Raw genomic sequence first — 13,738 nt, 5'->3', positions numbered from 1 at the left:
AATATAACTAGAAGAGAATAGATAAAAATAGTATTTCTCTATTTCTTCCTCTCAACTGCTTGTGTATATCACTGTGAAGAGAGATAGTTTCAGTTGTTTCCCCACTTCCACCAGTCAAATTAAATTGTTTTCTTCAAAAATACACAGGTTTGTGTCATGAGAAGCCTTTTCTGAGGAAAAATAGGGATATGCAAAAAAAACACTACAGATATACAGTATTTTACATACCTAACAAACTAAAGAACAGTCCAGTACTCTCGAATATTTGTATGAAGTGGCAGCTTGCAGGAGGTTCTTCATTTAAATTGCCTGAACTTTGAATATAGCTCCCTCAAATTGCCTTGCATTTGCCACGCGGTAAGATGAGACACGCAGACAGAGCAGACAGCCAACGCGGTCGCTCGCTGCCCCGCGCTGAGCCCTGGGTAAGCTTCACGAGCCAGCTGAGAAGCGCTCCAGGCAGGACAGCAACCCTGGAGGCAGCACCACGCACTCGGCTTTCCGTGGAAAGCATTAGAAGATAATTAAGCCTCACTTACAGAGCCAGGACAGCAATACATAATTTTGAGCTGTACAAACAAGACAATCATTTTTTATATAATTAATGGAAAATAACTCTCCTGAGGACAGAATAAGAGGGAGGTTGACAGGTCCGATCTGCCATCCCCATATACTTTCTGACTTGAGTGCAAAATCTCTTCTGACCATCTGGAGCTACTCTAGGCACCGGGCCAAAGCTTTGCATTTCCCTCCCAAAGTAAAACGACAGATTTCTAACTGCCACGTTGCTAACCTACAGCCAGAAAAAAAAGCACCTCGTACTCTATCCAACAATCCTCACAGTTTTACAGTTGCAATAAGAGCCCATCACTTTTTGTAATGAGGATATATCAAATTTGCTCAAAGGTGGTATTATCACTGATGAAGTAAACCCAATATATTTATGTATATATCATTTATAGATTACCAGAGAATCTTAAGTAATGGCAGGAACACAAATAATATGCTCAATCTATTTGCAAACTATTCCCTTCATCTTTATTTCCAGTGTCTTTGGTCTTCCGTATTTTCTACCTTCTCAGTTTCAAGTTTCAGAGTATACTAGAACCATTCACCCACCTCACTTTTGTCCCCTTACACTACCCCAACAATTCAGGATGCACTGAAAAGATTAAGTTGTATCAAAAAAAAAAAAAAATCTAAGAAAGGAAGAAAGGAAAGAACAGACAAATGAAGAGATATTAAGACAGTTGATTAAAGTCTGAGATCTGCCACTAGAGAAAACACTACAATAGTCTACATGATCTGAGAAACTGGAAAACTTTTTACAGCTACATTTTGGAGCATACAATCATCCTGTTGGACTACAGGATCAAGAAATGCCAAAAGGAAGTGAAACTGTTGATGTCTAATTCCAATGTTTTATGTATACAAATATGGTCTTTACAGTAACATAGCAGCTCTCACCTATGCACTACAGGAACCTATTTAGACACAAAAACCAGTATGTAGCCACCTTGTATGTTAAAGAGATTGTTACAGAAGGATCTGAATGACCTGACTTGGGTTTTGTCCAGAAGAGATTGCTGCTGTGAAAAAGATCAGAGATCCTTTCAGTTATATCAGACATAGAGCTTCTTGCCCCTGCTCAGTATGGTTGCACAATTTCCACTAATATAACCATTTCCTGTCCACCGAGCAAAGCAGCTTAGAAATCTAGACAACACTGTCCGGCTCTGCTTGGTGGAGAGAGGAAATGGTAAAAGATATAACAGATGAAACATTGTTCACGTGAAAGCCTGAAGTAATAAAATAAAATAGGGTAGCAAAACCATTTCTCTCCATTTCAGGAATTCCAGCAAGCAGTCACCGCAAACAGCTGTCATTTGCAATACCTATCCACATGACAAATGGACTTCAAATGAGTAACAACAAATTTGCTCTGCATGTCCAAAGAAGTCAAAGACAGAGGATGTTTATCTTCTGAGTAGTCATTAAAAGCACCAATGAACTTAATCAGCAGTAATAAAGCTCTGTTAGAGCAGCATGTGGAGTAGCAAAAATAAATACGTGCAAAGCTGAATCCAACAAGCTAACTTTGCCACAAGCTGACTTACAAGACATAATTATTAAGACTGATTTTATGTAAGCATGAGCAGTGTTAACAATTCTGATCACTTTTGTCCTCCTTTACATCAAGTTTTGTACAGGTTTTGCTTAATTGCAAGCCTTGGAATGACTTTTTCTCTTGCTCCATAAAATTTCTTACTGTGTACAGCTTATGGTCAACTATCAATAACCTAATCCAGGTATCCCATACCGGATGCTCTAAGAGAGTGATTCTAGACTTATTCATGAATCAAAAATTGAAATACGTTACATAGTAGAAAAAACTGCACACAAAATACCACTGAACAAGCCATTGGCTACTACTTTGTGCTAGGATGGTAAATCAACAGTAACTGCTGACTGTAGTACAGTACTACGTAAGAAGGATTCAACAAGACATTACCTATGTCACCGTGGCTAAATCCATAGGATAGTTATAATTTCTGGTCTTAAAACACTTACCTCCACAATAGCTGAAGTTAACCAGAACATGATATATGAAGTCATTTTGGTTTTCCTTTTTTTTTTTTTTTTGAGGTTTCACTGAACTAAAATGAATTTTGTTTTTAATAACAAATAAACCCCAAGGACAACACACGAATAGAAAATTACATAATAAAGCAACACAGGTATGAGCTACCTACCTCTTCCAGTACATGTGAAACTCAGAAGTATACTATAACTCAGAAAATTATGCTTGGCTTTTCTTTTATTCTGAGAACAGTTACTTTCATAAGGATTATCTGAGACCAGCAGAACATCTATGGTAATCTAAATCAATAATTTCTAGTTTGGACACAGTGAGAAAACTACTATGCCAAACAACCCAGAATCATGGCTGTATCAATACACTTACTCAATCCCTCTAAAATTAACCAACCATTTACCCTCAAACTATCCAAAGTATATTTTCTGCCAGCATAAAATAGGCTTGAGCTTATTGGAACGAGCTGAAAGCATGCAGGGTCATGGAGCATACAGTGACTGGTGGATCATTCTTTCAATTATCAAGTCATTTTGCATTGATCCAGAATCGTAAGTGTTGCTAAGCTCCACAATTTATTTTGTGGATTCTCTGCAATAGTGATGCCCCCCCCCCCAAACCATATAACATCACTCATTTAAAGAGGAAGCATTGTATACATGCTCCACTCTTAACACATAAACATAGCGAAAGCATTGTTCTTTATCAGACTGACAAGTTAAACAGACTGAAAGTTACAATTTATTTTGACTAAGTTTTTTTGCTTTCCCTTTCTCTTACCCATAGAGAATATACCACTAACCCTCCAACAAATCAGACCACTTCCAAGTTTTTCTCCAAGGTTAAACTCTTTTTCCACCTGTGTAAGTCGCATCTAATTTTGCTCCTCCTTCCTTCATTAAATCTCTGTTCATGTATTTTTCCTCTGACTTGCTGCCATTCAGTCAGCCCATACTGATGATTGATTACAGCCATGATTAGTGAAATATCCCACTTTCTTTGGCTCTTATCATCTTCCATCAAATACATTAATTTTCCTGATATTACTGTCTTTTTACCAGTTATGCTGTTCTCACCGCTGCCTTTTTCACCACATTAAAGTCCCAGTCTTTAGCCCGAAAGCTATTCACAACTTCACTCCTTCCAATGCGCCCAGCTCTGTCTTAATGCATTACCTCTTACACATGACTTTCAAAAACACGGAGCCACTTTGCTACATTCCTAACTTCTCGTTTTCTTTTGTATCACTCTTCATACATTAATATCCTTAGCAAACAAGCCAGAAAAGCCTCTGATCCATTTCTCTAATCCCACTTCCAACAGATGCCTATGGACTCTCTTGCTGTGCATTAAGGGTTGGTAGGTAAGGACTACTACCAGTGATGCAATCTAAAAGCTGTGCCCGATGGTCCTGCCAGATGAGGCCACTTGGAGTCTTATGCAAGTACTTAAGGACCATATACCACACCTATCCTTTGTCATTGGTACCCACTTCAGAGCCCAGACAGGGCCACCTTCGCCAGGTGACTGGGTGCATGCCCACTATGCGTGTGGAAGAACACATTTCCTCCAAAAGCCTAGCATATACACGCTTGTGTTTGTAGTCACGCAAAGGCCACGTGTCACACCCATTGCAGGAATAAACACACGAAGCAAAGGGGAAGAGGGCAGGGAGGAATGCACAGCATGCCACAAAAACAAGTCTGCAGTCCATTCTTTGCCCACATCTGAAATACTGAAGAAAAAAGCCAGCAGAGAGCAAACATCAGGGCAAGTTAAGTGTTCTGCATCTCCTCTTCTCAGCTTCCTGTATTGCCAGATATGCTTGCTGTTAGATCGTATGAGCTGCTCAGGAAGGACCTTTGTTTCTTAAACTTTCAGTACTACACCCAGAGTCTCTGGTCTGGAGGACAACACAAATAACCTCACTGCGTTACTAAGGATGACTTTTCAACAACTGTGCAGCCAACAGAAGAACATAAATCACCCTGAGATAGAATTAAACAAACCCAGTATCTTAGTATTAGAAATCACAGTTAGCTAATGAACAAGCTTGCTAAAGAAATGATAGGCAAGTGGTACACTGAAAAGAGCCTATGAACAGAGAAAGCTCATTAGCAGAAGCAGATTTGGTAAAAATACAGAATAAGGAACAGTTGTTCCATTTGTTTTTCTTCATGATGCCATATCTCCTAACACTTTCCAGCATTAGAAAATAAAGACTTGTAACCCTCCTCTTCCCAAGGCAGGCTTTGAAAACAAATTTCCTAGTCAACCTGCCAATGCAGAAGACTTGACAACAGCTAACAGTGCCCCCCTACCGAACTCGGGGGATGACTCAGTGGAAACTCGCACTCAGAAAGCTTGTTGTCTTCCTTCAGCTAGTGCAACAGCGTAAGAGCAGGTTTCTCACCTTTGTTAAAACCCATAGCTTTCAAGGCACCACAGTTAAAGGCAGCATTGTGTGCTAGAGCAACAGCTCCAACACATTTTGTTGAAGAATGACAGTGAACCTTCTGCCCTTTTTTCCAATTTTGAATGATTAATAAAAAGGTGTCTACTGGCTATAGACTATAAAAGCCTCTCTTTGAAATTTCAGAGTATCTGACAAAACAACAGGATATTAATACATGTCAAGTAAAGTGGATTAAGAACCGGGAAAAACAAGCCTAACAGTTTTACTGTTCAAGCTAAAGAAACACATACACAATCAAAGCACAAGAGAAAACAAAACTGATCTGATCTGGCAACGTGACTATGCCTCTACTACAAGAGCAGAATGAGCACGTGCAATTAATTCATGGCATCTCAAATTTGTTTTTGGTTGAACTAGTTTAAAATAGATCTAGAAGAATCACATACAAAGTCCAATTTGCATTATCTTGTTATGAAAGCAGAAATTTTTCCCTTGTTATTAGCTGTACTGGTGCGGTTCATGCATGTTTATTTACAGAGGCTTATTTTGACCTGAAAAGCAATACTACAGTTACCCAGTTCACATCAGTTGCTTCATTTAGCGAAGTTCATTCACATGTAAACGCTTCAATATTTAAAACACATTTATAAAAGACAGCTATGAGAATCACAGCAAGCCAAAGCTGTCCTCTCAATAAGGCAACTGTTTTAGGGAAGACAAAATAGATGGTCCAAACAAAAGTCAGTGCCATGGAAAACAGTTACTTTGCTGTTGGGAACACTTGGGGGGGGATCACTTTTCAGAAGAGTTTGAAAAAAAGCTCCTCACAACCCAACACAGCTACTGTGGCAAGTAAGGGCCTCAACAACTGTTGTGATTTGGGTGACAGCAACATGCTTAACATGGCTTAACAAACATTTCACTTTAAAAGTTTTTAGCGTTTTGGCTGCATTATACTGCTTTGTTGCTTCGGCTAAAGTAAGGCCCTTATACCCAAGCACAGCCTGGGAGAAGAAAGGATGAACACTGTAAGTGAAGACATCTCCAGAAGAAAACACATTCAGCAGCTCTCACAGATCAGTAAATTGCCTCTGTCATGTTTACTTGCTTAATCTGTAGTTTTTCGGCAGTCACACTTTACAATCCAGTCTACCTCAAATTGTTAACAACATGAGCCTGGAGGTCTACAATGGGAAAGAAGGATTAAAGAAGGATTTTCTGGGTCCCAAAAGGGGGTACTAGTCTCCTCATCATCACAACACATCAAAACACTGTGTACAACGGATTTTACAATTTCTCCTTTGATTTTTTTTTTTTTAATTAGAATGAGACCCTTTTGAAATGTAGGTTAACTGCCAGAAGATATATTAAGGAGGAAGTTCTGTAGACCAGCATCTCTAGTCAAGGAAGTGTGTTTGCTTTAGAAGTTCCAAACCTGCCTACCTAGATTGGAGCAACTTGCAACAGTAATAATAGGCGAGTATGAACAAAATATACACACATCGTGTTTTAGCTGTATTATTGGTAACATAAGATGACTTTCCTTCAGACTGCCTTTACGAGAAGAGGAGCTCCACGGGCGTGCAACGTACAAGCCGAGAACACCGGTGGGACCTTGTGACTGTAGCTGAGCACTGATGCAAGGAAACGCAAGAGGCTCCTGTGAGAGCACAGCAAGGCCACCGGGATCACTTCACAGACCCGAGTGTAAGCTGTACTTCCAGTTTCTGACCTTGTCCAGCCACGGCTTAAGGACAAAAGAAGGGAAGACTGTTCATATCCTGAAACGTAAACCAAGGCCAGATACACTGCCTATGAATCAAGTCTTTTCTACCAAGCCTAAAAGAATCTAGAGTTGGAAGGATTTATAAAATTCTCCCAAATACATTTCTTTGGCACACCAAACCAAATATATTTACAAATTGGCATGTGTGACTCTCAGCTGTTGTAATTAATGCAGAGGTGATGTACAGTCCACTGAAAAACAGCACATGTATTTTTATTTTCAAATTACTCATTCTCTTTCCCTTTAAAAAGGGAAATCAAAAAGTATTTATTACTGATTTCCAGTTCAGTATTACCAAGAGTAAGCTTTTGAAATCATGAGTCCAACTGTAAAGATCATGAAATTCACTTTAAAAAGATGCAAAAACTTAGAAGCAACATATTGGATTTTCTTTATTTGCTTTTTTATATGGGACTTTAATATTTTCTACTTGTCACCTCTTTGTTCAAGTCTAAGCTATTATTCCTGATGCTGCTAAAATTTCAAATAAAAACAAAAAAGCCAAGTTGCAAGATAAAGCAATGCGTTTCATGACATAAGTCAAGCCCAAGTTGTGCTTCTACTCTTCACCCTTACCACCTCTATCTGTGCTTACGGACAAAAAACAGTATTCAGGCATCCACATCCAGAATCCAGGACCTTTATTCTTTTGGTTGTATCACTTCTGCTCTATTAATTTATTCTAATAAGGGGAAATTTTTTTTTGCCATACACATTGAAAACAATTCTCTTCTGTAAGTTTACATTACATTATTCTGCAGTAAATCAGACTCACCAGAAGGAAACCTATTTAATGCTCTCACATATCAACAAGTGTTGTCATCTTTTTCTTTTCTGTTGCATTACACCCCATCAGAAAATAAACAAACAGGGGGAAAAAAAATGCATAGTACTCACTAACATACCTACATCAGCCCAACAAGCATAAAGTCCCTCATCACATTATATAGGCATATACTTCCGCAGTAAAGGCAACATAAAATGTGGAATAAATTCCAACAGCTAACTAAACTTATACTAAAAGCAGAAAAATGATAAAGTGATCCTGAAACAAATCAGAACTCCCCTCTCCCACGCTGTTTCTGTTACTAAGGTTCAAAAAAAAAAAAAAAAAAAAAAAAATCTCTCTCTCTATCATACCATCATACTTCATTACAGAGTTCAGCTTGACTAGAGTTCTCACAAAAATATTTGGAGTACAAGATAACACAGAGATTTGAATTACTATACAGAATTTTAGCATTTTATTATTGGATGGGTGGGGAATGGAGAGCAACCATATAAAAGTCAATAGCACTATGCCCCGAGAACTAGCTGCAGACTAAGCAGAACATGTTTGAGTTTTGCTAGCTGGATTAAAAGCATGAGGAAGTCTGTCCAGGACATTCCAAGGACCTTTCAGGCTGGTAAGGGTCATCTAAAATTGCTGCTTATTGAAGTTTTTATTAACAGCCTCTTGAGAACAGTTTCTTTTTTCTCTTTTAAAACATTCCATATGAAATATTTCTAAAAGGATGAAGTACACTATATATATATTCTATTATTAGACTTCTTTGCAAGAAACTAATAATAGTAATGCTCATAATTACGTATAAGGCAGTTACAAGGGAGTTGCACATAAAGCATGCTGCAAGAATGTGCTGTGCACTGCTGCCACAGAACAGTTATACCCTCAGCGCAGAGAAAGCAAACCAGCCTATCACCTGCAATCCCAGAGAACTCAAGTTTTGTTTAAGTTATCCTAAACCGAGACCGTAGTGCCAGAAACCCCACACACAGATTCCCTCTTGAACTCTTGTCATTCAGGGAAACTAGTTTCCCCTCGAGAAACTGTAAAGCAGTCTCTACAACAAACAAATATCACACATCAGTCTTAGTTACAATCTTTGCTCTCTTAAAAAAAAAAAAAGAGAGAGAAAATATTATACTTAAATATTTAGGAATTTTTTGTTGCTTCATCTTACATGAATAAGAACATTATAAACAGCTCCAGTTTAGTAAACAGAGTGTCCAAATGGTAACCTCAGTATATATCACCATTATAAACTGTCACAACTGAAAATACAAATAAGGAATGTTTCTTATACTGTTGCTGTAGTAGCTGGCTTTTTGTCCATTATTAAGGGATAAACAGGAAGGGCATGTATGTGCATCTCAGACTGCAGTTATCATAAACCAGTAACACAAAACTTTATCATTACATGGCATTGCCATGTGGTGTTTCTAGCTTATTTGATAATTCAATAATGACAATAAAAATGAAATTCAGCAATTATTTTTACAGAATCAGTAATCCAAACTGATAATCTTTCCAGCTTCTAAGCTGACCCCTTAAACCAGTTCTGGCTGTATCTGAGATCTGTCTGAAGAAGATCAATTCCATCCTACACATGTCGAGGAGCAAGTCCTGAAAAAAAAAAAAAAAAAAAAAAAAAACTTTTCCATTGTTACCCAAGGTAAATTCCCATGGTATTCAAATCACAAGTGAGCCAACCAGGTAAAGTATTGAGCAAAACTTAAGAAATTCAGTGTCTGACCTTGTGGCATTAAAAGTAAACAGTATTCTACCTGTAAGTAGAACTTGAGTAATTGGATAATTAACACCACATATGTGCACACAGTTCTGACAACATTCTGACAAACTGTAACCACCAGAATACTGAACTACCTATGTTCAAATTAAAAAGCATATTAAACAAACCCGCATGATCTTCTAACACCATACTCAAATTAGCATATTGCTACTTAAATATCACAGACACAAATCTTGTTTTAACATTATTACTTCTATTTATTTAGTATATGAGGATTTTAGAGACAAAATAAGCTTCATTCACAACACAGTTTACTTATAAAGAAAGGATTCACTAGAGCAAATACAGAAAGCATGTCACTTGAGAAGTGGTTTGTTTTAACCTCTACACCTTTTGATACCACAAGGCAATCCATCCTTTCACGAATAAAAGCAATACAAATATTCTTACAAAGCCACATTACCTGGAACCTCTAGGGAAATTCCACTTCTGAACAAAAATATTGAGACTATACTTTCCTCGTGAGCTTGCTAAACAGCACTATAGCTTTTCATCCAGAGCAGAGCACAGATTTAACATCTGTAGCAGCATGTTCTGAAAGGCAACTAACCTCTCCAGTGCTGTTACAAATTCCACAATAAATCACGTTTAATTAGTTTGTGTTTCTTTCTGTCTGTCTGTAGTCCAATAAGAGTGGGCTTTTAACTTTTATTTTGCAGAGAAGTGTTTGGACTAAATTGGGAAAAACGCTAACCACCACATCTCAACTGGAAAATGTTTAAAGAGTTATCTGTTGTCAAACACACAAACATTCCTGCCTGTAGATGGCCTGTTACCGTTGTGTATCTATCGTCTCCTATTTCGACTGTGTTGTTTGAAGAACTTCCCTCTTCCCACATACCTTCCATCTCCAGGGGCAGATCACACAGTGACACTAAACCTTGGCCGTAAACAAAATAACTTTTGATATTCTTGTTTCTAAAGGATTCCCCACTGCTCAAGTGCTGCTGTTTAGCAGTGCAGAAGAGATCACCTATGCACAAGTTAGCTGCTGCTTTGAGAAATTCTGCCTCACTGGCATCTTGCACAGCTGAGATTTACATACACTTCTGCCGGCTTCTTCTACTATTACTTCATTTGCTGTACGCTGAAGTCACATGTGTTTACAATAGTCATTAATAACTTGCAGCATGTTCCACAAAGCCATTGTGATATATTGGTACACTTGATTTCCAGACTTAATGCCTGCTACCAAGGCATTCTTGGTTGAGAGACTGGGATTTTCTTCCAGGACAGCCTGAACTGCCAGCCCTTCCATTTCTCAAGAATTATTCCATTTTTCCCCTCACACTTCTGCTCTGTTGAGAGGAGTGCCCAACTGTATTGAGAAGAAAAGTACTGTTGAAAGTCATTTGTTTTATTCAGCTATCTATAGTTCCTGAAACTTTTATGTAATTATAGATATTTGGTAAGAATTAAGATCCTCATACTGAAAACATTTATTCATACTGTAAACTTTGCTTACGTGTTAGCATTCACCAGACTGATGCCTTCCATTTTTGAGGAAAAAGCCAATTAAACTAATCAGGAATTTCACAAATATAGCCACACACATACAGAATTTTGCTGTACGATTTGTATGTATTTTCTTGCACAAATTTATGAGTTGCAGACATGTCCCCTCACTGCTCCCCTCTCTCTCCCCTTAGAGCATGTAGTGGAATCTATAAAGCGAAAAGAAAAAGAGAAAATTCTATGCTAGGAAAGGGGTAGCGTGCAAGAATCTTCTTTAGGTCCACCAAACACCACACAGAGAAGACAAGTGCCAGAATAAATGCACTTCAGACTGGACGTTACAAACTTTGCTGCGAGTAAAGATAAACTGCTTGCAGTATTAAGTTACAAGCCCAGCCTTCTCAGCTATAACAGAATACCAGCTTATACTGGATGCTAACTTTATTCACTTCTTACACTTCAGTCAACTATAGGATAACAGCATAAAAAAAAAAAAAAATCTCACTGCTGTCCCAGCAGTGACCTCAAACCAAAATCAGATGAATCCCAATGGTAAAAAAAAAAAAACTTCCATGCAGACTCATCCCGAGCTACATCATGACCACAAACAAGCTACAAGATCCAAAACTGGGAAGAACAATATATGACGCTTCTGGGGAAGAAGATCCTTCTGCCACAGCAGAGTCCTGTTAAAATCACAAAGCACACCTGCTTTAAAGCTAATGAGAAGGAACCACAGAGTGCTGAAGATCAGGAGAAGAGCACTAAGAGACTGCTTCTGTGCAAGACCCTAAGTGACCCCAGGAACACAGCCAAGAACCATTTTCTTATTGGTAACACCAGTAGCATATTCTCTTACTGCTGATAAGAGGATACAGGTGGCACAAAATGACAGGGTGAGATAAGTGAGATGCTCCTGATATGAAGAGACTGCCCAGCTCCGATTCCTGAGGTTTATGAAACGATGCATTTCTGCGTCTAGGAGGGCTTCTAGCCAAACACACACTGTGTCCGTGCCCAGACCAGCGGCTCCCCATCAGAGGCGCAGAGCCCCTCCTTGCTCTGCCAAACGAGCACAGGCACCAAGATACTCTGCAAGATCTGGAAACTCCAACCTTTTTAAGCGAGCTCAGCTGCAAAAGGGTTGGGAAACAGCGATCTAGGCTCAAACATGGGCATGTTTGAAATCCCATTACCTCGCACATTGTTAAACTCAAGTTAGATGGGTTTAACACCTTTCGGAAATGGACTAGTTACTTCTGTTCAGTCCTAGGCTCTGCGGGGTAAATAGGGAATACAGCAAATGTGGTTAGGGCACAGGGAACTGAGAAATTCAAATTCTGCTCTTAAAGTTCTCACACTGAGCTCTCTCTCTTACACACACACACAAAACAAGAAACGTAAACTTTTCCATATCTCCATTTCCCCATCTGTGCAGGGGTAACTATCACTTTAAAGAAGCAGGCAAGTACTTTTAGGTACCCAGACAAAGAAACACAAGTGAAAAAATTATTAACAGGGTGAGAGAAGCTTGGATCCCCCCCACCCTTATTCTACAAATACAGACGGGATAAAGGGTTTATTACACGAAATTCCAAGCCGCAAAACCTTAGCCAAAACCTTACTTAAATAGAACATTTCTGAGAAGTGGGGAGGGGGGGAAGAGAAGGGAGGGATGCAGATGCAGAGCTTGATCTGAGAGGTTAGGCTTTTTAGAAGGTTTTTTTTTTTCCCTTCTTTTTTCACTCCTGGCAGCTTGCCATTTTAAAAAGGTGGCCGGCAAGCAAAATTAAAAAAAAAAAGTTTCCAGGGTTTTCCTTCGCAAAGCGGTGCCGGCGCGGAAGCCCTGGGGGCAGCCGGGGGGGCGGGGGGCTGCCGGCGCCGCTCCCCTCACCGAGCCCCGGTGCCCCGCGAAGGCGCCGCGGGCCCCGGCGGCCCCACCTGCGACAGCCGAGAGGGGGGAAAGCACGAGCCTCTTCCAAGTTGAGAGCGGATTTTTCCGCCCCATCCCGAATCCTCCCGGGCGGCGCGGGGCAGCGCACGGCGGCGGCGCTGACAGGAAGCGCCGGGGCTGCCGCGGGCACCGGCGGCCGCCCTGCCCTGCCCTGCCCTGCCCTGCCCGGCGCTTCCCCGGAGCCCCCCCGAGGCGAAACCGCCCCCCGCCCCAGCGCGGAGGGAGACCCGCCCGCCCGACCCGCCGCGCGGCGCCGCCGAGAGCGAGAAACTTTCCGCCAACCGCCGCCGCGGCCCCGAACAAAAGGGCCGCCGGGGCCGGGGGGGGTGCGGCGCCCCCGCCGTCCCGCGGGGGGCTCCCGCCCGCTCCCCGTCTGCACCAGCCGCGGCGGAGGGGCGCCCCGGGCGCGGCGCCCTTACCTTGGCGGGGCGGCGCGGGGAGGCGAGGCGAGGCGAGGCGAGCCCAGCCCGGGCGCGGCGGGCGGCGGTGAGTGGCGGCTAGCTGGAGCGGCGGCCGGGCGGGCTTGGTGGGGATTCCGCCATGTCAGTGATGTCGGCACCACATGGGGACTCGCGCCCGGCCCACACTACCGCGCACTCTGGAGTAGAAGCTCCCGCGGAAAAAAAAAAAAAAGCCGGGGGGGGGGGACGGCTGAGGCGGGCGGCGGGGCGCGCGCGCCCTCCTGCCCCCGCCCCCCCTCCTCCCTCCCGCCCAACGGCCGCGCGCGCGCTGAGGAGCCGCCCCGCCCCGTCCCGCGGCGGCCGTTGGGGCCGCCCGCCGCCTCCCGCGCGGCCGCGGGGCACCGAGGCGGGGCTCGGGCGGGGCGGGCGGCCTAGGGCAGCCCCCGGCTGCGGGCGGGCCGCGGCTCCTCGCTGCTGTGCTTTCGGAGGGCGCTGGCAGAAAGGGCGCCGTGCCCGCGCAGACGCGAGCTCGCTGCCTC

General features: G+C 42.0%; 1 protein-coding gene across 3 annotated transcripts in view; it reads right to left on the bottom strand.

Moving 5' to 3' along the window:
- The window catches only part of FNDC3B (fibronectin type III domain containing 3B), a 224,137-nt gene extending 210,703 nt beyond the window's left edge, over positions 1–13,434 (bottom strand). For 2 of the 3 annotated variants that reach the window (XM_064516612.1, XM_064516614.1), the window contains exon 1: positions 13,218–13,434. The gene's annotated coding sequence lies outside the window, so the exon portion shown is untranslated. The remainder of the gene's footprint in view (positions 1–13,217) is intronic. The other variant, XM_064516615.1, reaches the window with a different exon arrangement.
- Between the last annotated feature and the right edge of the window lie 304 nt (positions 13,435–13,738).

This window comes from Dromaius novaehollandiae, chromosome 9 (genome assembly GCF_036370855.1).
Source record: "Dromaius novaehollandiae isolate bDroNov1 chromosome 9, bDroNov1.hap1, whole genome shotgun sequence".
NCBI classification, from domain to species: domain Eukaryota; kingdom Metazoa; phylum Chordata; class Aves; order Casuariiformes; family Dromaiidae; genus Dromaius; species Dromaius novaehollandiae.
This window is presented reverse-complemented; position numbering and strand designations above follow the sequence as displayed.